Source organism: Zalophus californianus, chromosome 10 (genome assembly GCF_009762305.2).
Source record: "Zalophus californianus isolate mZalCal1 chromosome 10, mZalCal1.pri.v2, whole genome shotgun sequence".
In the NCBI taxonomy this organism is placed as follows: domain Eukaryota; kingdom Metazoa; phylum Chordata; class Mammalia; order Carnivora; family Otariidae; genus Zalophus; species Zalophus californianus.
This window is the reverse complement of record NC_045604.1, coordinates 110,504,662-110,527,721: the sequence shown is the minus strand read 5'-3', so window position 1 is coordinate 110,527,721 and position 23,060 is coordinate 110,504,662. Positions and strand designations below refer to the sequence as shown.

Below are 23,060 nucleotides of genomic sequence, written 5' to 3'. Positions count from 1 at the left end.
ATTTTAAAATAAGGTCATGTTCTGGGTTCTAGATATGTTCACCATTGTTTTAGGCCCTTCTTTGTCTGTCTTGTATGTTAACCAATATTTATCTAGGTTCCTGTTATCTTTTGATATTGTTTATAAGGTTTTCTGTAATACATGTTGAATTATGTTTGTTGAGCTGTCATTAAAAAAAAACAGAAAAAATCTTCTATTCAATTTTACTAATTTTTTTTTCTTAATATTTATTGGCATTTGTTTTCTCCAAGGAAGACATATAGGTGACCAACCAGCACATGAGAAGATACTCAACATCATTAATCATTAGGGAAATGCAAATCAAAATACAGTGAGACTCCACCTCGCACCTACAAGGATGGATATTTTTTAAAATGGAAACTAGCAAGTGCTAGCGAGGATGTCCAGAAGCTGGAACCCTCCGTACATTGCTGTTGGAAATGTAGAAAGGTGTGGCCGCTGTGCAAAACACCCTGGCAGTTTCTCGGAAAGTTGAAATGGAATTTCCGTGTGACCCAGCAGTTGGCAGTCCCAGCTATATACTCGGAAGAATTGCACACAGGGCCTCAAATACTTGTAGGTACATGTTCACAGCAGTGTTATTCTTAAGAGCCAAAAGGAAGACACAGCCCTAGTGTTCATCAGCAGACGCACATTAAGCAAAATGTGGTCTATCCATACAATGGAATACTATTCGGCTACAAAGAGGAATGACGTGTTGACTCAAGCCAGAACATGGATGAGCCCTGAAAACGTGATGTTCAGCGAAAGGAGCCAGCCAGACACAAAGACTACTGTATGACTCCATTTACAGAAGTATCTAGAATAGGCAGGTCCGAGGAGACAGACGTGCGTGTGTTCGTACGTCTCTGCAAGAAGCCATGAGCTCCCAGAACCGCACCGCGGCTCGCTTGGATGTCCTCTAGGCCTACTCTGAAGTGAGTCGGGGTCCTTCGTAACCTTGATTTTATCAAGAAAATTTTTGGTGTCTTCTAGTTCTGAGAGAGAGGAAATCATACAGATTTTGCACATTTTTTTGAGTTTATCCCTGGGTGTCCTCCTTTATTTTGCACAGTAAAAGCAATCTTTTCTTCCATTGTACTTTCTGAGGAGCTGCTACTTGTATATAGGAATATTACTGATTGTTTTTTTAAATATGCATCCATTGTATGGCAATTTTCCAGTTGTTGTCTTGGGTTTCTAGGTGTGGCTCATGGCATGCCCAAAAGCTTTAGGTGAGTTCCTCCTTCCAGTCTTTCCCAAGCCATGCGCAGTGAAGGACCAGGCTTTGGGCCTCTTCCCAGTGCGTTTTGTAAAACAGATGACAAGTCCACAGGATCTACTCTCGGATGTCATTAAAATGTCAAATTCCTAAAGAAGTTCCTAAACATGTATTTCCAACGTGTATACTTTCTGGTCACAGACCTGTAAACAGTTGGCAGACCAGGAGAGGTCCGCAACCTCACTCCGCGTATCATCGCTTTAGCCCAGTTCTCTAACATGATGAGATGCTGGAATTCCACACCTGTAGCTCGCTCTCCGTGCCCAGGTACCAAATTCTGTTCCCTACTGCAAAGTCCTCAGCAGTGATTATGCAAAGTACAGGAACCTGGATCAGTAAGTTCCTCAGTACGTGGTAGGTGTGTGTGTGTGTGTGTGTGTGTGTGTGTGTAACAGACTTTTTTATGTCTAAAACCAGAAAAAAAGGAGGAAGAAAGGACAATATTCCAGGGATAGATATACAGAGAATATCAATGTTGAAAGATACATGTAGGGGCTCCTGGGCAGCGCCGTTTGGGCGACTGCCTTTGGCTCGGGTCGTAATCCTGGAGTCCCGGGATCGAGTCCTGCATCAGGCTCCCTGCTTGCGGGAAAAAAGAAGAAAGAAAGATATATGTAGATACCGATATTGATACAGATTTTCTCCAAATTTGGAGGACTGGGAAGGAGCAGGAGGAAGTTTAGCCAAAACTAGAGTTTTAAAATTCTGAACAAATTACAATTTGGTGGGAGGAGAAAGCTAAGTTTTTAAAAATAGGTCCTTCTGGGAAGATGCCTCATCAGATGCTTGCTTCGTGGGACAAGAAGCTTTAATGGCCTCATCGCTCCTGCTGTAGAACTGTCCCCACGTCTGGGATCCCGTGGCTACACGTGCCCACCCCCCCACACATACATCTTACAAGATCCTCGAGGCGCCCTCAGGATGAGCTGCGTCTGGGACTCCAGAAGCTGCAACGCCCCGCTGTCAGGGGGACGGATCACATGAAGTACGGAGGCCTTCCTCCTTCTGTGTCTGGACGTCTTCCTGGCAGATCCTCAGGGTCCACCGCCCAGCTGGGCTTCCCCACCCTGCTGGCCAGCAGCGAGAGACCACTTGTGAGCACCCTGCTGTGTGCTCTTCGTTCTAAACTCCACCGCTGGTGCCATTAAGGAAGGAGATGCCACCAAAGGGTGTGGCCAGCCTGTCCCCACCCGTCCTTTAAGAGATGAGCTGTGACTAAACCACACGTTAATAAGGACTCCTCACCAGGTACCAGTGGGACCCCATAGCTGACTAAATTCTGGCACGTACCACCTCTTTAACCCATGGCAAGCTTCGTGAACCTGGCGTTGAATCCACCGACTCCTTCCACAGGATTTACCAAGCGCTTCTGGTGGGTAAGGTCGGCCTGGGTGCAGCTCTCGGAAGTGGACAAGGCACAGTAAACCATCATCTGAGGCTCTGAAGCCGGAGAGACAGGATCACGAAACAGACGGCTGCATGCGACTTCAGGAGGGGTTCATTCTCCGAGGATACATCTCAGCCAAAACTAGGTCCTGCAGACTCAGACCCTGAAGCCCCCTTCCGTGTGGCCAGAGCAGAGGCCGTGGGATGGATGCGGGAGAGAGGACCCAGCTCCAGGCCCCGCTCTGCTCTGCCACCTTGGCCCTGTCACTTCACCTTACACATCATGTTCTCCATCTGTAAAAAAAAAAAAAAAAAAAAAATCTAAGATCACGGGCGCCTGGGTGGCTCAGTTGGTTAAGCGACTGCCTTCGGCTCAGGTCATGATCCTGGAGTCCCGGGATCGAGTCCCACATCGGGCTCCCTGCTCGGCAGGGAGTCTGCTTCTCCCTCTGACCCTATCCCCTCTGATGTGCTCTCTCTCTCTCTCATTCTCTCAAATAAATAAAATCTTTAAAAAAAAAATCTAAGATCACCTGTAGTGATTTTAAAACATGGCTCCAAAAATCGTGGACACTCCCTCCCCCACCCCGCCTGCCCAGAGGTGGAACCGTATCCCCTGTCCTCGAATCTGGGCAGGTTTCAGATTGCTCCACCCAGCAAAGTATGACGGAAGCGAGACTACGTGACTTTTGAGGCTACGTCCTAGAAGGCCGTGTGGTTTCTGCCTGGTTCTCTTGGCAGGCAGCCTGTCCACATGAGAAGTCCGCCTACCCTGAGGCCACGGAGCTGAAGGAGCCACAGGTGGGCACGCCCAAGGCAGCCCTCCCTGAGCTCCCAGCTGCCAGCCACACGAACTAGCCGCCGGGGGGCGGCCAGCCCCCGCCAGCCTCAGATGCCTGCACTCCGACCCACACCAGATGGTACCTGCGTGAAACCCCGAGCGAGAACTGCCTCTCTGAGCCCTACCAAACTGCGGGCCAACAAAATGATTGCTTTACACTAGCAAGTTTGACGGTACTTCTGTAGTTATCGTAACAGGAGCACCCACTTCTGTGCCTTCATTTCTTTTTTTTTTTTTTTTTAAGATTTTATTCATTTATTTGACAGAGACCCAGTGAGAGAGGGAACACAAGCAGGGGGAGTGGGGGAGGGAGAAGGGGGCTTCCTGCAAAGCAGGGAGCCCAATGCGGGGCTCGATCCCAGGACCCTGGGATCATGACCTGAGCTGAAGGCAGACGCTTAATGACTGAGCCACCCGGTGCCCCTCTGCCCTTATTTCTTAAACCTCTCCCTCACTCACAAGCTCCTACCGCCTGGTCTCCTCCTGCTCCTCAAATGCACCAAAATGGTTCTGTCCTCAGGGCTTTTTGCACTAGCTGTCCTCTCTCTCCCAAAAAAATCCTCCTCCCCCCCCCAATCTTCCATGGAAATCTCATCTTGCAGGTCTCAGCTCAAGCCACCAGCACTCAGAGAGTCCCTCAGGCGCACCCAGTCTAGCTTAGATCCCGGGTCCCCAGCAGCCTTATGGTTCTTCCAGCACTTCACCAACTGACATTTTGCTGCTGGTGTTTATTGACTATGCCCTCTGCCAGAATGTAAAGCCCAGGAGAGTCTTCCTGTTGCGATCACCTGCGCATCCCCTGGTCTTGCATAATGTCTAGCAGAAAATAAGCATGGATCTGTGTCTGTTGAATGAATGAATCCAGGAGAAGGAAACAGCAGTGCGCAGAGGGAACAGCAAGGAGCAGTGAGGATGGTGCGTTCTAGGTAAGAAGGGCGGCTCGTTGAGGCTGCAGGGGTTCGAGGCGATGTGAGCAGGGATGAGACAGACGGGGCAGAACACAGAAAGGACATCGTTGGGCAGAACTCGGGGTGACGTTGAGTGGGGAGGATGTAGTAAAACATACACCACACACAATCTGCCATTTTAACCATTCTTCAGGGCCAGGTTCAGGGCATGAAGCCACTGCCACCACCATGCGTCTCCAGAACTTTTTCATCTTCCCAAACTGAGACTCCGTCCCCATCGAAGAATTCCCACCCCCCTGGGCACCTCTATTCCAAACGAATGTGCCTGTGTTCGTGGACTCCTGCAGGAGTCGTCCTTCCGTCTCTGACTTCTGTCACTCAGCCTAATGTCCCCTAGGTTCACCTATCCCTTAGCTTGGGTCAGAACTGTCCTTTTTTATTATGATGAAATACACCTAACAGAATTTCCTTGCTTTCTAAGACTGAGCAGCATCCCACTGCCTGTAAACACCACATTTTGTTCAAAATGCATGGGGGGGTGGGTGGGGGCTGCTGTGTTTAAAGGCTCTCTGGGGCGGCCACGTGAGCCAGGGAGGGCAGCCGGGGCAGGTCCAGAGCTCACCTGCCTGACCTGCCAACGGTGGCCCCTTCACAGGCGAGGTCCCGGCTCAGGGCACCCGGGCGGCCTGCCGTGGCATGCAGCCCAGGGAGGACGGGGCAGGGCCTGGCAAGCCTGCAGCCGCGGAACCCAGCTCTTCCCGGTCGCCGCCCTCCCCCTCCCGGACACACGTCCCCGCCCCGGGCAGAGACGCGCCCCGCCCGCCAGTGCGCTTGCGCAGGAAGAGCCGCGCGGAAGGCGCGGAGCGCATGCGCGGGAGGCTCCGCTCCCCGGGAGGCAATCCGCCATCCGGGGTTTGGGCCCCGCCGGGAGCTCTGTTTATAAACACACCACACGGCCACCAGTGAGGGGTAACCCTAAAGGTAGTGGGGTCAGAGGCTAAAGGTCAGCAGGCATGCCAGCGGAGAGGTTGATCCCTTCGCCGTCCCCGGCTGCTGGTTGCACGGTGTGGCCGGCTGGGCCGCTTTATCTCCGTCGGGGGCTGCCGGGTGCGCCACGTGGTGCGCACGTGGTCCGGTCCCAGCGCTGCGCCTCCCTTCCCCCAACGGCGCCAGAGGCCCGCAGCGCCCCCTGGCGGCGGTCCCGGGCGCTGCACGGTACGTCGCGTCTGCGCACAACGCGTCACGACGCACCTTCCGGTCGGCGCGCGAGCGGGGCGTGGGTCGGTTACGTCCTCGCGACAACTGCGAGTCCGCCCTTCCCGGGGTCCCGGCGAGGTGTGGGGCGGGGTGGGCGCCGACCCGCCCGAGGTCATCCGCGCCCCGCCGGGGAGGCCCTGGGACCCCGCGGCAGGCGGGGGCGGGGCCTTCTGCGTCCACGTAGCCCCGGAGGCGGAGCGCTCGGCCGCGCCGCCGTCCGCCCAGCCCGGGTTTGCGTTCTTGTGCGGTGGCCCTGGGGGGCTCGCGGGGTGCCCCGTGCGCGGTTCATGGGAGCGGGCCCCGCCGCCGGGTGCCCGAGAGTGGCGGAGTGACGTGTCCGGCTTCTCCCGTCGCCGGCCGGGCGCGCGCTGAGCCCTGGGCTGGGCTGCTCACTGTTGGGGCTGTTGCTGTCCCCGCCCCCCGCCCTTGATTTTATACCAGATTGATGTCAAAACGATGTGAGGAGGCTTGCCGAGATATGAAAGCAAACGTCCCCCCGACTTTTTTTTTTCCTTTTTGGCATTTTCTCATAAAGTCTCAAAACTGCCTTGCCGCTGCCAGTTGCCCTGTTAAAAATCGGTATTCCTCTGCAGTTTGCCCACTTCAGCAACCTCCGCCAAATGCCTACTGTGTGCCAGTCGCTGCTCGGGGCTCTAAGCTGCCTGGGTCACGTGTGGGAAAGAGGCGACTCTAAACCTGGTTAAGGTATCAAGGAGAGCCAGGAAGTACTCACCTTCAAGATCAGGCCGATGGGACTGTATATGTGCATAAGTTTATTATGAGTGTCGCTGATAGCAAGCCTGGGCAGCACACCGACTACAAAGAATGGTAAACAGCAGTCTTGCTCCTAAATCTCTTAGAGCCCACTGGTGCTCGGAGAATGCTTTTGCTTGCTTTCGCTGGGCTCTTGTACCCTGGCCAACCTGCAGTTGAAAGTCTCCCCGTGATCTGGCAAATTGAGTTGCCTCCCAACCTACTATTTCCCCAACAAACTTATCAGTAAATGTAATCTGTGATATGAACCTGGTTGATGTTATGTTAATAAGCAAGACAGAAAGGAAGCCAGAAAGACCTCAGGATTTCATCAATGATGTGAGCAACTCCTTTGCCAAATTTGATCGTGGTTTACAGATCCAGTTTTTCCTCAAGGTTTTATGGTGTTTATAGGGTTTTATGGTGTTTACAATATAAAGGCTACAGACTTAACATAAAGTTAAGTCTGACTACATTGTTAATTTTCACTATTACTTTCTTAAGTCTAGATTGGGGGTTCGGTCAGATGGCAAATATTTTAGGCCCTGCCAGACACGTATAATCTCTGTCGCATATTCTTTGTTTTGTTTTATCTACCCCCCTTTTCAACCTCCAAGCTCTGAACTATACAATTTTCAGATTCCCACAACTTAAAGATTCCTCTGATGGCCAATTTCAGGCTACCAACGTGGAGTGTCTGAGTGCAGGTTGAGAATGCTATTTCCAGCATATGGATCCAATAGATGTAAATAATCTCAAGAGCGTAGACCATGGTAGGATAATCGGGAGGTAATGTATTTTGAGACCTTGTTGTCAATAGTACTGATTTTACTGTAAATTTATATCATTTAACTTTCGATAATATCTGTTTCAGAATTCCCGAAAATTTAACATTTGGTTCTCATGAGCCAGCTCCAGCTTGGCACTGGTCTTACCTCTAAGTGGAGATGGGGGTGGGTAAGTTAGGCTTCTGGGTTGGTGGGCAATGTTCAGTTTCTTCACCTGGGTGCCACTTAGGCACACCCCAAGGGGACCCGCAGTGAGTCCACAGCCTGTATCATTGCCCCACTTCTGAATGTGGACTGGACCGGTCAATGTGCTTCTAATCGATAATAGAATTTGGTGAGAGGAGTAAGATGTCCCTCCCTTGACAATATCATGTCGTATGTGAAGGATGATGGATGTCACGCCCATCATGCTCATGTTCCTGGGGTGACTGGACGCAGACTCTCCTGCTGGCCTTGCAGGAGCAAACAGCCAAGTGAAGACCATGTGGCAGGAGACTGTGGGCAGCCTCTGGGACCTGAGGGTGGCCTCCAGCCAGCAGCCAGGAAGAAGCTGGGGCTCTCGGTCATGCAGTCACAAGGATCTGCATCTGCTGGCGACCTGAATGAGCTTGAAAGGGCCGCACCTCCAGGTGAGAACAAAGCTCAGCCTGTACCTGGGTTATAGCCCCGTGAGACCCTGAGTGGGACCCAGCGAAAGCCGAGCCCTGGTTCCTACCCCACGGAAGCGGAGGTAAGTGCATTTTTTAAGTTCCCAAATTTGTGGTCATTTGTTAAACTGCAGCAGAAAGTGAACACATCATTATTCGTGAGATTTATGCACCTTTCTGTGTGTGTGTTACATTTCTCAATTTTAAAAGGTTGCAGGGAGGAAATGTACACATTACACAATAAAAATAGCAGGAAAGAACTGTACACACGTGTTGGCCAGAATGCTCTTGGACAGTGTGACTCTGAGGAAGCTGACGGTGGGTTTCCATTTGGGTTTTTTTTCTTTCCCCCTAATGACTCACTGTCCTCATTGCATGGCCTGTCCACACTGAAGTGAGCGTGAGGTCAAGAGCTAGCCTCGTTTTCACCTCTGTGCTAGAGCTCCCCGCCTGCCTGTGTGTCTCAACACGTCCCCATGTGCCCCACCTCTAAAGCACAGATGACCGTAGTACCTGCCTCGGGGCACAGCTGGACAAGATTCGGTGAGGCAGACGTTGTCAGTGGACCATGTTCTGTGGCCTTCGTCCCTTGCAGCCCTTACCCGTTATGGAGCCATCACAGGGCAGGGGGCCAACCCCAGCTCTGCACCCAGGGGGGTGTATCCTGTGCACGGTGAGTGATTCAGGAATCTAAGCTGGTCACTGCTGACCATTCTCTGAGCCGTCGGGGAGAGGTCAGGCCTCCGGTTGATAGGAGTTTCCGGGAAAGGGTTCGTCCCTTCTGAGATGCGGCTGTGAGAAGAGAGGCCACGGAAGGGGGCGTGAGCTGTGTGGCCATGGGCCTTCCAGCCTGCCGCAGGAAGACAACAGAGCTGGCCTCACTGTGGACTGAGGGAGCTAGAGCTGTGGGGTCAGGCCACCCCAAAATTCCACCTACATCCAGAGCCCAGCCGTGTGGACTGACACTTTGGTGTTGTTTAGACCATCTCAAGTTGAGTTTTCTGGCACTTGCTAGCTGAACTTGTGTCCTCGTTAGGTCGTGGCGTGAAGCGGTACCCTGGGGAGGGCGGCGTGGGGGTGGGGCATGAGGGACAGCGGGCGATGGATGTTGGATTCTGTGTCCGCAGCTCCCCCCGGAGTTGGGCACGGCAGGCGTGGCCCACTGGCCATCATTTCATCGTGGCTAAAGCCGTAGGAGGCTTTCTGCGTGCTGGCTGCCTCCTGCCGGCACCTTGATCTTGGATTCCCAGCCTCCAGACTGTGAGAAGGCAGGGTCTGTTGTTTATAAGTGGCCCGGGCTGTGGTATGTTTGTTACAGCTGCCTGAGCTAACATACTCCCCACTTCAACCAGTACGCTCCGTTGCCTCTGAAGTCTTGTCACGGAGCAGTTCCGTGCTGGGGCGAAATCACCAGTGGCCGTGTCAGCGTCGGGCCTGCCGCAGGGGCAAAGCTGCAGGGGCTCTGCAAATGCTGAGTGCCTGGTTTTGGAATTTGCACGGGATGCTACCATCCTGCCTGACACCTAGCAGATCTTAAATGAAGGGAAGGGGTCTGGGCTCCAAGGAAGGGAAACGTCCCCGTTGCCCCTCACTCTAATGTGACCAGAACAACCTGCTGATGCCCCCATTCAGCCTCGGGGACACATGCACCCAAGGAGCATCAAGCTGGTGGGGGACCCACCATGGCTGGGGCCATGGTTTTCGGGCCTGGGCGTCCTGACTGTTGCTTTGCTTCCTGGTTTAACGCCGCTCTGCCTTGTCCCCTCCCTCCCACTTCCCAAGCACTCCCTAGATTCTGCTGTGGTCGTAGGAGCCTTGTTGCCGATCACAGGCTCGTCTTCTGCTCCCGGCCACAGAGGCCTAGAGGCCCAGCCGCCTTGGCGCCTCTGTGGAGGAGCCCTCTCACACCCCCCTTCCCCAGGACCACATGTCCCCAGTGCTCTCCCCCTGACGCCTTTGCTCTTCTCTTGCCTGCGGGATCTCACAAAAGAGAACAGAGTCTCTGGGCCCCAGCCGGGCCCGAGCACTTTTCGAGGCCCACTGTCTCCCCTTGCCAGCCAGACTCTAGGGCCCACCCCCCCCGACCCCAGAGGAGAAAGCCCCTGCTAATCACACTGCCCAGGATGCAGGCAGATGAATCTTCCCAGGTCGGCGCCGGTCGTGAGGTTGGCCTGGCAGGGATGAAACTGAGCAGGCCTGAGGACCGGACTCCCAGCCGGCAGCCCCGTCTCTGCTTTATCGCCCATTTTCTGCCAAACAAAGGCCCTGCCCACCCTGGGAGCTCACACTGCTGCTCTGTTGAAATCTCGAGGTGGTTCCCTATTAATCACTCCCTTTGGTGCCTCGGAGGCCAAAAAGAGTCAAACAAAACCTCTTTTCTAAGCAGGAAGAGCTTTGCAGAGTCCTGAACAGAAAGATTCCCCCACCGCTCTCCAGTATAACACTAACAAGATGCTGGGGCCTCCCAGACTCACACAAACAAACAAGACTCGCTGCCTGGCTGCTGGAGGGGGATTTGGAATGTGACCAGGTCCACCGTGTGCTCCAAAAGGCTCTATGCAGGAGGCAGGCCCAGTGAGCGAGCAGTCTCGTCTGCATGCAGCCGCCTCCTTATTGTAAAAACCAAAAAACACCCAATTAAGTGATTTTTTTTTAAGCACACACATACTAGGAAGATGGGAGGGGGAAAAAATTCCATTTCTCTCCCACCCCTGACATAACCTTGACTCTCAACTCCCATGTCTGTCTTTTCTTCTGATGTTGCCGTTCTGCATTAACCAATAACTAATATTGCATTATTCATTATTCTATAAATATGAAGTTTGGCTTCTCTTTATAAACAGACACACCAAGGCCAAACAGCAAGCCATCATTCACCGAGACAAGTCTTCGTTTCCCAGGGAGCAGGCCTGTTATCTGTGGGCCAGCATTTGGATTGTCCTGTTGCAGAGGGAAATGGCTTTTTTGTCCAGATGCTGCGGCCCCTATCAGGCACAAGGAGCAACAGTCCTCGATTTTTATGCCTCCGAATGGAAGCACATTCTTTTTCATAAAAATTTAATTTAAAAATAGAAAGAAAGGGGGAAAAGCCGGCACAAAGAACACTGGAGGGCCATCCGTTCGCGTGAGGGCGGAAGTCCATCCAAAACAAGTGCATCATATTAGCTTGGAAAATCAGATGAATAAAGAGACAACAATTCATTGGAAAGGCATCATCCTTGGCCCAGCAATATAGGGAGCGTACTTCAAAGTACAGAATTAGGCGCACCTCGGACACGGCGATCGTCTTGTGAATCTGAAACAGGTTTGGTACAGACGACAGGAAGGGTGGGGTGGGGAGAGACACATAGGATCATCGCGCTGGGTGATCAATAGGGCGCTTCACCCCAAGAGGGCAGACGCTCTCCTCACAAAAATAATAAACCCGAGAAACAGAATATGCAGCTTGATTTGTGATCGGCAAGGCCTGCTCACTCCTTAAGTGTTAACGGAATTAAATGACTGGAGTGTATCTATGTTTGGAGTATGGATAGTCCACCCTAGCAAGCACTGGAATCAAATAGCTGGGGGCGGCGGGGGGCGTGGGGGGATTCCTGCCAGGGCAGTTAAAAAGTACCTCTGCACCTCGCTATTGTGGTTTTTTTTTTTATTAAAAAAAATGACACTCTTAATAGGAGAGATGATTATGATAATGGTTCTCCAGTGCTTCCTAAAGATCCATCATACCAGTTAAGGGAGGAAATTTAAGGTACAGCAGGGGGCCAGCTCACTATTATTCCAGGAAGGGCTCAGGCACTTGATGGCTCATCTTTTTGAAAAATGCCACTAATAATTAGAGAGTTTTATGTTTCACTTTATGGTTTGTAGCACAAATCAATGCACAGGGTTCCCCCCCACACACACAGAAATCCGACACGTTTCTCCCACCCCATCCTCCTCGAGACAGGCTTTCTTGCCCCCCAGCTGAAGCAGAGACCAGAAGGTGGCCAAGCCTCTGACCTACCTTCACAGTGCGGCACAGAACGGTGAGTAATGTGGGCACTTAGGTTTTCCACTCTCCACGTCCCCCATGAGAGTCCTTCCCAAGCACAGATTTACGGTGTTTTGCAAAAAGTCATTGATCAATGCATGCATTCTGCAGTTACTTAAAATGATGTCAACTAAGAACTTTTAATAACATGGGCGAAGTACCATGTAAAGTGAAGTGACGTGAAAAAGGCAAGACAGACAGTGTGCGCGTGCGCGGGTGTGTGAGCGTGCACATGCACGCTCAGGGAAATGCGCCCAACTATTGAAAGTAGTTAGTGGTGAGATTAGGCGTGTGACTAGTTTCTTTTTTGTAAGTATTTCCTGATTTTCTCCAATGAACATGTATTGCATTTCTAAGCAGAAGTGTCATTTTTTACAGTGAAATGTAACAGACACTGGAATGGCTCTCCGGGATTCTTCCCCCCACCCCCCGCCCCCACCCTGCCACCTTTTCCCTGATGATTGCTTTCTGTGGCCCGTTCAGGTCCCCTTAACTCCATTCTTGCCTTGCTGGCTTGTCGCTTGCTAACAATCATTTTGACCAATTGCTTGTTTCTCGTCGGCACTCGTTAGCAATGCTGCATTGCAGCGCTCTCTGCTGCGAAATGATCTTCCATCCGGGGCAATAAACAAGACCATCTAACCTCCTCGATGATCACACCTTCCACCTTACGAGGCGTGAGTGCTGCTGCCAGCTTCCCAAAACATTGCCAAGAATAACACCTTGAAGATTCGACGGTCCTAGTTTTTGCTTGCATGCCCAGGTGTGAAAATCTCTCCTTTTAACTCACCCCTTGTTGTGCTGCTGGTTCTCAGTGCCTGTTCTTTGCCCTGTCGTGGCAGGTGCATTCTGGCTGCCTACCTAGCAGCCCCCTCCCAACCCATCTCCTTTTCCTGCCCAGAGAATCCCAGTTTTGTCCAGATACCCACTTCCTATCGGCTGCAGGAGACGTGGGGCCCAGCTCCTGAGAGAGGAGTGGTGGTGGGTCCCACCCCCCTTGCCAGGCCGTGGTTTGGGCACAGGTGTGGAGGGTAATTCTGGCCAACAAGACCTGAAGGGGAGTGGGCTGGAGTAGGAAAGGTGTCCTTGTTCCTAAAAAGGGATGCATGAAGCAAACCTGGTGTCCGGATCCTGGTTTGGGAAGACAGGGGGCCTAAGGCCCTGTAGCCACCTCGAAAGCACCAGAGTTGATCCATCAAGGACATAAGAGCCACATGGTGGAGAGAACCTGCGTCCTCGGTGGCGCCACAGAGTCACTGAATCGACACATCTTAGGCCCACCCTTTCTCCTAAGTCCTTACACGTGAGGTCATAAATCCCCTCCGTGTCGGAGCCACGTGGGGTTGGGTTTTCTGTTATTTACAGTTAAAACCTTCTAACTGAGCCACTGCCGAAGCTAGACGTGTTTGCGTGATGTGGATCTCCTGGTCACTGTCTACGGAGGGTGGCTCACATGTCCTGGACTATCCAGCGCACTCACAGTTTACACTGTGATCCTGGTCCTGGTACATTTTCAGCAAGTGCCCCATTTTGCTCTCCAAAGTGCCCCAGTTTCGGATGATCGATGATATGGTCATTGTTCTGGGTCGAGCTGTGTCCCTCAGATAGTCATATTGTTGAAACCCTGCCCCTAGTACCTCTGAATGTGACCTTATTTGGAAATAGGGCTGTTGCAGATGTAATTCATTAAAATGAAACCGTACTGGAGGAGGGTGGCCCCTGATCCAACATGACTGGGGTTCTTATAAAAGGGGGCAATTTGGAGACAGATCCTCCCCTAGCACCTGCAGAAGCATGTGGCCCTGCGCCTCCATCTCAGACTTCTGGCCTCCAAACTGTGAGACAACACATCTCTGTGGATTAAGCCACTTGGTTTGGGGTACTTTGTTTCAGCAACCCCAGGACATTCATACAGTCATCCTACCTACAGGCTGTGTCTGGGGAGGAAGGAATCTCTTTCAGCTGCCACTGATCCAAGGTGTCAGCACTTGAGAGGAGCCTTGAGGAAGGCTGGGACGTCAACAGGCCGGGATGGTGTGTGAAGGGAGGGCCTGACACATGAGCCAAATTACAGGCAACTGTTAACTCATCCCGACCCAATGAGATGGGGACAAGGGAAGAGTCCGATTCAGGGGCACTTGATGCTCCTCCAAGGGAGGAATCCTGCCATGAGGGGCAGAAGCAGAGTAGGTAGGGCATCCCATACTGTGTGGTCTTGATCCAAGTATACACAAATATCCAGAGGAGATGGCAGAACGCTCAGAAACAGATCCACGTACCTGTGAGCACTTTACGGGTGACAGAGTGGGCCCAGCAGAGCTGTAGGCGAAAGACATAGTTTTCAACCAGGGATGCTGAGAAGATTATATACATACATGTCTGTGAAAGAAATGGAACCCCTACCTCATGTCATGTGCAAAAGTCAACTCCAGATGGATCCGTGAATTAAATGTGAAAGGCAGAGCTACAGACTGTTCAAATACACTCTGGGAGAATTATCTTCATGACTGTGGGGTAAGGAATGACTTCTTAAGTCATGAAACGCACCAGTCATAGAGGAAAATAGGGACAAATCAGACTAAATTAAACTCAAGAAGTTGTTCATCAGAGTGTAGCAACAGAAAGGACATGAAAACGAAAAGGCCAGTGTCGGAGTGAAAGGAGATAACCTGCAACAGGTACAGCCAACCAAGACCCACTTTCCAAATACTTAAAGGGCTTCAGACTGATGAGAAAAAAAACACATGACCAAAGAGGAAAATAGGTAAGCAGCTGAAACAGGCATGGCACATAAGAGGCAGTCTGGATGACCAGTAAACCTTTGAGAGAGGTGTTTCACCTCATCAGCAATCACCCAAGTACCCATTACAACCATGATGAGACATCTTTGTACCTGCCAGGCTGAAAAAAATTTAAAAGTCTGACTGAGCCAAGTGGTGGCAAACACTTACAGAGCAAGGGGAGCTGGAAGACACTGAAGGGGCAGCGTGCAGCTTGGTACAAAGGCTTTGGAAAATCGTTTGACATTATCTAGGAGTTTTGAATGTTGCATATCATGCGACCCCAAGTGTACTTCCAGATACATAACTGAGGACAGTGGTTCTCATGTGTCCAAATCCCCTGGGGGGCTTCTGGGCCCCACTCCCAGAATTTGAGTCCAAAGGTCTGGGTGGGACCCCAGAATCTGCATTTCTAACAAGTCCCCAGGTACTGCTGACACTGCTGCTCTGGAGACCACGCTTTTTTTTTTTTTTTTTTTTAAGATTTTATTTATTTGACAGAGAGACAGAGAGAGAGTGAGAGAGGGAACACAAGCAGGGGGGGTGGGAGAGGGAGAAGCAGGCTTCCCGCTGAGCAGGGAGCCGGATGTGGGACTCGATCCCAGGACCTTGGGATCGTGACCTGAGCCGAAGGCAAACGCTTAACGACTGAGCCACCCAGGCACCCTGGAGACCACGCTTTGAGCAACACCTAGTGCGATGTGTGCTCAGGTGCTCCGGGATACATAGACAGGAAGCGTTCATAGAGTCATTGCTGAAGATGTCTGTCCACAGCTGAGTGAATAAAGTATGGCGTATTCGTACAGCAGAGTACTAGAAAGCTTTGGGAATGAACAGACCACCACCACTTGCAAAATATGGATGCATCGTCCAAACAATTTGAATGGTTCCTTCCCTTTGGGGCTCTGCCTGTTTCCTGTTCCTGTAAGCTCTGTCCTAGGGAGGCTTCTTTACCCCCGATTCCTCCACCCCTTACTGCAGCACCTGTCTCCTATTTTTCTAAGAGACAACTCATTGAGACCCCTCAGAATCACCAGCACCAGTCAGCCCCCACCTCACAAATCAGACTTTCAACTACTCCAAGCTCCTAAGTTCCAATAATTCCAACCTTGTTGCTTTGTCCCCTGGGGTAATATGCACATCATTTTGTTGCCACCTCCAAGAGATACTCAGAGTTTGCTCCTTACCCTTTGGTTACCTAGTTCACAACCCTATACCTAATACACAGTTCTTTTTTCTTCTTCTTCTTCAAGTTTTGTCTGTTAAAATAAGTCAGTGGCTCTTGTCTTCATGCTCGATGCTTCATGGTCACCTCTAGAATTGAGCCCACACCCCATGCAGCAAGAGGGGGGACAGGCAAAGGGGACACGCCCTGGCCACAGCCTCTGCCCCTTTCAAAGAGCCTTCTTGGAGGATGGCCAACTGTTGCAGTTTGTCCGGGACCATGGGGTCTCCCAGGATGCAGGACTCTCATCTCTGTACCCAAGGAAGTCTAGGCAGACTGGAACGAGTCGGTCATCCTGAGCCCTGTGACCTTTGATTAAGCTCATTAACCACAGTGACATTGTACAGCTACCCCCGGCCTCAAGGAAGGCAGAGGCCTGTCGTGATCTAGCTGGGCTCAGGCCCGTCCCAGGCAAAATCGGAGTTGTGTGAATTAGGAGGAAGTGCAGAACAGACATGGAAGAGGCTGCTAGTGGTTCTGCCCTTGTAACTCCAGACTGAAATCATGAACCACCCTGCACCACCACCTGTGAGCATGTGACTGCCAGTGGAGCCCGATGGCGGTCTCCTGGGGGACGTGTGGCCCCATCTCCTCGTTCAAACACCATTTCACTTCTGGCATCCTAGAGAGGAGAAGTCTCTCCACCCTGGAGCGTTGTAGATCTTCAATGGCTAATTAAAGTCCGTAGGTGAGGGGCTGGGCAGTCAGGGGTAGCTGCTGAGTCATCATGGTCACGGAAGAGAAACATGAAGGTTTTGTAGAAGTTCCATTTGTCTCTCTGTGCATAGGGTGAAGCATGGCTTTTCCCAAGTGGGAATCAGTGGTTTACATTCTTAGTTTTGAGAGAGGCTCAGGGATCTAGGGTCCTGTACTCTGTTTTTTTTTTTTTTATGTATATATATCTTCTATTTATTTGGTGCTTTTCTCAGACATTAACTATCATTTTATTCTAGGTTTATTCTAAATATCCTCCAGGACCTGCATTTGCTACTCTTGGTGTGGTAAGAAAACGCTTGCCAGGGAGGATTTCCAACCTGGTAAGTGAATATGCCCTCTCACTTCAAATTCAGCAGCTAGCTGCTCATTCTCCATGGCACTGATAAACATAAAAAGAGGGAAGCAAAATGATGTCTTACAGATTTAATCCTTTTCGATTAGCGTAAGGTCTGTAAGACTCTCTTGCCAGCTTGTCTTTCCCTTTGAATCCTTGATCGGGTAAATGGCGGAGGGGAAATATGATAGGTGGGTACCAGACAGCCAGGGGATGCTGGGCTGTGCACATTTCACACGCGTTCCGTGGCCTCCCCGCGCACATCAGCTGCAAAGGTACACACAGAACAGGAGGCCCTGTCTCATCTGCTTCCAATGACCCCAGCGCAGAGTGCATCTGGTCCAGCCACACTTTTGATAAATGGCTGGGAGTTGGGCTGGAGGCCAGGGCTTCTCGAATTCCATTTCCTTCTCTAGGCTACAGATTTCTTCACAGACGTGGGAAGCTGCGTTCACTGTTTCCTTTTCTCCCACTTCAAAACAGGGACTGTGGTCACGTGCGTTTAGAGGCGGGTGAGAAACAGGCAGCCGCTCCCTGTGGCCTGGAGTCCGTGACGTCCAATCTCATTTTGTCTTGCTGCGTTTGGCTCCATCTTCTTCCCTGTTCAGACCTCAGAGAATTTCTCGTCGCACTCCTACACTTGGGTCTGTGTTTTTTTTAAGCTTGAGTTCCCATGATAATTTTAGGTTGAAACATATGAAACATATGAAATTAGTAACCGTGGGCTGCAGTTGACCTTTCTTGAACGCTAGTAGTGATCCAGCCCGATGATGAGCAGCATGACTGAGATCTGGCTTACCTACCAGGCGCTGCACCAAGCGTTCTACACACAGGTCCCCCCGACCCCATCTAGTCTGGAGATTTACAGGAAGTGGGGAAACAGGCATGGGGTGGGATCGAGTAACTTGCCCAGGGTCACGCAGGTAGTAAGTGTGGGAGCTGCACCTGAAACCTGAGGGGGTTGTCCACGCACCCACTGCACCCGTATGCCATCAGCTCTCCTAACCTCAGGGGCAGAAGCGTATTGTCACCTGTGTGGGTGACGAAGCATTTTGTAGGCAAGATTAAGGGAAAGCTTTTTGCCTATGTATTTTAGAAAATTCCCCTTCAGCTAATAAATTTCAGCAATTTGCAAGGAGCAGGGGGTACAGAGAGCCCCAAGTGAGTTTTGACAACACCTTGGTCTAGGAGCTAAACCAGCCGCGGCCCTCAGGTGACCCCCTTCACTTCTTTAAACTTCTGTTCACTTGTCTGCACTGTCAAACGGGGCCGGTGATCATGCCTTCACGGGGTCGTTTAGAGAATGAAATAAGATAGTCGAGGTGCTTGCACGGTGCCTGGCACACAGCAAGAGCTCAATAAAGGTTAACGGAAATAAAGTATGATGCAGTGAATTGCCAAAGGGAAAGACCTGCCTGTGGGACGAGTCTGGTTAATTTTTCACCAGCAGCTTCTGTGGTCTGGGAAGAGACACGTCGAGCTGAGTCTCTCTCCTCCCCACTGTCGAACCAGGACAGCAGTGGTCTCTAACCACCTCCCGAGGATGGATGAGAAGGTGAAACTGCAGGGGTCCTGGAGAAGATCGTGCACTCTTAGGTACGAGTGAGACGCTGCGAACCGTAAGACTGGGGCCCCTGACCCACCCTGTCTGAAGGATGGATGTGACAGCTCCCCCTCCGTTTTGGCATCTGCTAGCAAATCGTATTAAAACAAAAACAAATTACGTTGAACAGGACAGAAGCAAACTATTGTTTTAAGACATGAAAGCATGATCCTTAACGTGATGTGGGCAGGATATTTCCTGATATCTAAATTTGCATTTTGTTCCGTCTGCATTTATTTCTGGAAGTAGCCAAGCCTTGTGTGCCCTTGTTTGGGGGCAGCTGGGGTTGCAGAACTGAAAGCACCAGCTTCTGGTTTGGAGGGTGATGCTAGAGCCTCCGAGGAGAGAGGAGAGGGAAGGGTCCCAGGAGGGGCACTCAGGCTGCCCCAAGACGCTTTCTCCTCTAAAGTTCTCCTTTCTTACCCGTTTCCCCTGCACAGAATCATCCATCATGGATGATTCTACTGCTTTCACTAAGCACCAGGCTTGTGGTTCATCCATATTGTCCCACATATCAGCGGTCCTGCCTTGTTAGTGCGGATCGTGCTTGATTGTAGGACTCTACCGGTTTAAAAAAAAATCAGCGCACTGGTTGATAGACACGTGGATCGTTTTCAGTGTGGGTTTCATGAGTAATTCTGCTCTAGACATTCATGGAGTGGTCTTCGGCATGTGTGTTCATTTCTCTTGAGCAGGTTCCTTGGGGTGGAAGTGCTGAGTTGCACCCTGAGTGTATGTTTAACTTTTCACTAGACTGTTTTCCCAGGTGAGGCCTGGCTGCACAAGGGCGTGAGGGAGCATTTTGGGTGGCAGAAACATTTCTAAATAATACCGGAAGACTGGACGGGGCGACAGTTCGTGAATTTGATACGGAGATTCTACCTCCATAAAGTTGTTAGAAAACGAGAATCTGAACACCGGCCAGAAACGTGGTCATAGTATGGCATTGTTGGGATTCTTTTATGGGTGATAATATCGTGGTTATGTTGGGTGTTTTTTTTTTTTTTTTTAAGCAAACTCTTGTAGAGATACACGCTGAGTTACCGGAAATGATATAATGCCTGAGATTTGCTCCAAAATAATTCAGGAGGATTTGGGTGGCTTATTGATGAAACAAGCCTGACCGGACGCTGATCCTTGTGGAGGCTGGGCGACGGGTCCATGGAGATTTATTTTCTTATTCTGTCCTCTTCTGTGCATGTTTGATGTGTTTCCATATTTCAAAGTTTGCAAAGATGCACTTAAGAGTCTCTCAAAAGAGCTGAATTGGTGGAGTCCTCCAGTGGTCACTGACGAAATGAGGTTGGAATGAGGCAGTGCTACATATTGTTTCTGCCCGCTCAGCACACACTCCCCCTCCCAGACCTGGGCCCAGAGCCCCTGCCAGCCAATCAGCCGCCGTGTCCTGGGCATTCCTGCCCCGCTCGGCTGGCCTGGGATGGTACAAGAAGGGGAGAAGCCTGAGCTGATCGATCCCCACAGGCCCCCACCTCCCCACCCCACCCCCGGCCGAGAGAGCAGCCTTGAGGTGATGCTGCTATAAATCCCCAGGGCAGCTGACTCCCGCCCTTTCCGGAAACCTGCATCTTGGCTTTTTTGGTTCTGTGAACTGCCCAGCAACACGCCGATAAATTCCCTTCGTGTTTAAGTTGGCCGGCGTTTGTTTCCGTGGCTGAAGACCAAAGCCACCCCAGGGCAGAAACAGCGCATGGCTCGCCAGACACTGCATGTTCCTTTGGCCTCTGCACCGCCCTCCCGCGGTGGATTCAGCTCCGGGCGCAGGCCCCTTGGACACTGCGACTTGCACAAGGCGATCTGACAAGTAAGAGAGGAAGGAATACACACGACACAGAGACACCAAATTGAGAGCTAGGAGCCCTCGCTCTGCTCAAACACAAATCAAAAGCATCGTCACGAAGACAAAAACATTGATTGGACCAAGGAAGTGTCACTGGCCTCTAACACACCATCCGGCAGAAATATAATGTGAGGCACAAATGCAATTTTAAATTTTCTAGGAGCTGCGTTAAAATGGTGAAAAGAAGGCGCCTGGGTGGCTCAGTTGGTTAAGTGACTGCCTTCGGCTCAGGTCATGATCCTGGAGTCCCGGGATCGAGTCCCACATCGGGCTCCCTGCTCGGCGGGGGGTCTGCTTCTCCCTCTGACCCTCTTCCCTCTCGTGCTCTCTATCTCTCATTCTCTCTCTCTCTCTCAAATAAATAAATGAAATCTTTAAAAAAAATAAAAATTAAAATAAAATAAAATGGTGAAAAGAGGGGCGCCTGGTGGCTCGGTCGTTAAGACTTTGGCTCAGGTCATGATCCCAGGGTCCTGGGATCGAGCCCCGCATCAGGCTCCCTGCTCAGCTGGGAGCCTGCTTCTCCCTCTCCCACTCCCCCTGCTTGTGTTCCCTCTCGCTGTCTCTCTCTGTCAAATAAATAAATAAAATTTAAAAAAATAAACAAAATGGTGAAAAGAAATGTGACATTAATTTTAGTGTTCACTTTATTTAACCCAGTATATCCCAAATATTATCATTTCAAACTGTAACCCATATAAAAACTATGAATATAGTAATAATATGTTGCTTTTTTTTTTTTAACTAAGTCTTTGAAATCCGTAGTATAGTGTATTTGACACTTGCAGCACATCTCAGTTTGGATCAGCCACATTTCAAATGCTCCATGGCTACACGACCGGTGGCTGTGTGTTGGAACCGCAGGGGCCATAAGCTGTCCCTCAGGCATTCCTGCCCGTGTTCAGGATCGTGAAGCCTTAGAACGGCCACCACATCGCCACACTGTAATGCTTCACGGACTGGGCTCTGACCTGAGGCCGGGAAGCCTGGCATGACCCCGTAGATGCACGAAACCTTTGCCAAGAAGCAGAAACGGAGCTGCTGAAGGATCACTTACAGTCACTTCCCGTTTCCAGTCCCGTGCGTCAGGGGCGGAGACGCCACGGCTCTGGTCCACGTGTCGCAAGGAAGGCTGGACGCGTGGAAAATGAACAGCTCTTCTCAGATCCCTCAGAGAAGTGAGGCCACGGGGCAGACCTCTGTCCACACACCAGAGAAACAGACAGCGGACGCAGAGAGCCACAACTTCCCAGAGCGCAAGCCCAAGAACAGGAAGCACGGGGGGAGCCCACGGGGACAGGAAAGCCACCCCTCGATGACGCAGTGTCGGACACGTCTGAGACCTAAAAACGCACACTCCTGGGGGTCCCGGCACTTTTGAAAGTTTCCCCACCCCATCAGGTCTTCACGGTAAAAGCTCAGAAAAAAATATCCCTCGGCACGCCCATCGTGCAATGCTCTTGCAGTCTGTCCAGAGTACTCTCCTTTGCAAGACCTGCCAGGCTGAGCAGCTTCTGGGGGCTTTTGTGGAGCTGGCCTTCGGTCTAAGAGTCTTGCTGTCCTCACTTCCAAGTCTATTCCTATAAAACACGCTCCGTTTCTCGGAGTGACATGAGTGAGTTCATGAGTGTCTTGCAGGCCCATTGACGTTCTCTTTTAAGATCTCCCACAGGCCCCTAAGTCTGTGTTACAGCAGAGGATGCCCAGTAACTTGTCCACGGTTACATGGCGAGTTCCAAAGTCTGTGCCCCCTCCAGCGTCCCTCCGTGCCACTCTGTCTTAATGTGGCCACTGCACCGTCCAACCAGCTCAGAGCTCGCCTTCCTCAGACCGCTCCCATGGTTATCACCCACAGATTGTCAGGCTGCTACAGAGATGTGTGGAGCGTCTCCTCCTCCATTCTACTCCCCTCCTGGTGGCCACACTCCTGCGGGGTCCCCTCCTGTACTGAACTGGGCTGACCTTGTAACCACGGGGATATGGTAGAAATGGCAGGGTGGGGATTCTGAGGGTCATACAGAGACCTTGCAGCCCCCTCTCTGCTGTCTCTTGGATCCCGCACTCCGAGGGAAGCCAGCCACCACGTTGGAGGATGCTCGAGCCGCCCTGTGGGGAGGTCATCCAGCTGCTAAGGGACACAGGCCTCTAGGCAGTAGCAACGCCGAGCCTCCAGGTGCCTGAGCTTGGCACCTTGGAGGCGGATCTTCCAGGCTCAGACAAACTTCCCAAGGGTGCAGCCCGGACCAACATCTTGACAGACACAGCCTCGTGAGAGATGCCCCAAGCCAGAACCGCCCAGCTGAGTCTGCCCCTTTCTCTAGGCGCCAACACCAGGGTATTCTGCCAAGAGTACTTTCCATCCATGCCTTGGTTTCAGCAATGTCCTGTGCTGTCGAAGTCAGACACAGCTTTTCCTGAACTGGTGTTTCAGGAACGATAGGGTGGCTGGAGGTGGTAGGCTGTAAAAGAAAAACAAGTCAGCCTGCTCCCTGGGAGCTCTGGACACAGGGCTCATGTCTCTTAGGTTCTTGAGCTGTGGTCTCAAATGAGCAAGGAGGTGGTGTTTCTATGGAGCATTGTTCTCTCTCTCTCTCTCTCTCTCTCTCTCTGTCCCTCTCTGGCTGTCTTTCACAGTCCTGCCCAGTAATAGC

General features: G+C 51.4%; 2 long non-coding RNA genes across 2 annotated transcripts; one reads left to right on the top strand and one right to left on the bottom strand.

Annotated features, from left to right (window-relative positions):
- Positions 1-241: 241 nt before the first annotated feature.
- On the bottom strand, positions 242-5,186 carry LOC113931767. Its single transcript, XR_003522862.1, has 4 exons — positions 5,040-5,186; positions 2,573-2,962; positions 2,181-2,349; positions 242-1,861 (listed from the first exon to the last, which is right to left on the bottom strand). It is a non-coding gene; the product is annotated as an uncharacterized LOC113931767 (long non-coding RNA).
- Positions 5,187-5,690: 504 nt separating this feature from the next.
- On the top strand, positions 5,691-20,717 carry LOC113931765. Its single transcript, XR_003522860.2, has 8 exons — positions 5,691-8,535; positions 10,706-11,166; positions 11,809-11,887; positions 12,465-12,655; positions 16,851-16,934; positions 17,432-17,592; positions 18,461-18,544; positions 19,565-20,717. It is a non-coding gene; the product is annotated as an uncharacterized LOC113931765 (long non-coding RNA).
- Positions 20,718-23,060: the final 2,343 nt, after the last annotated feature.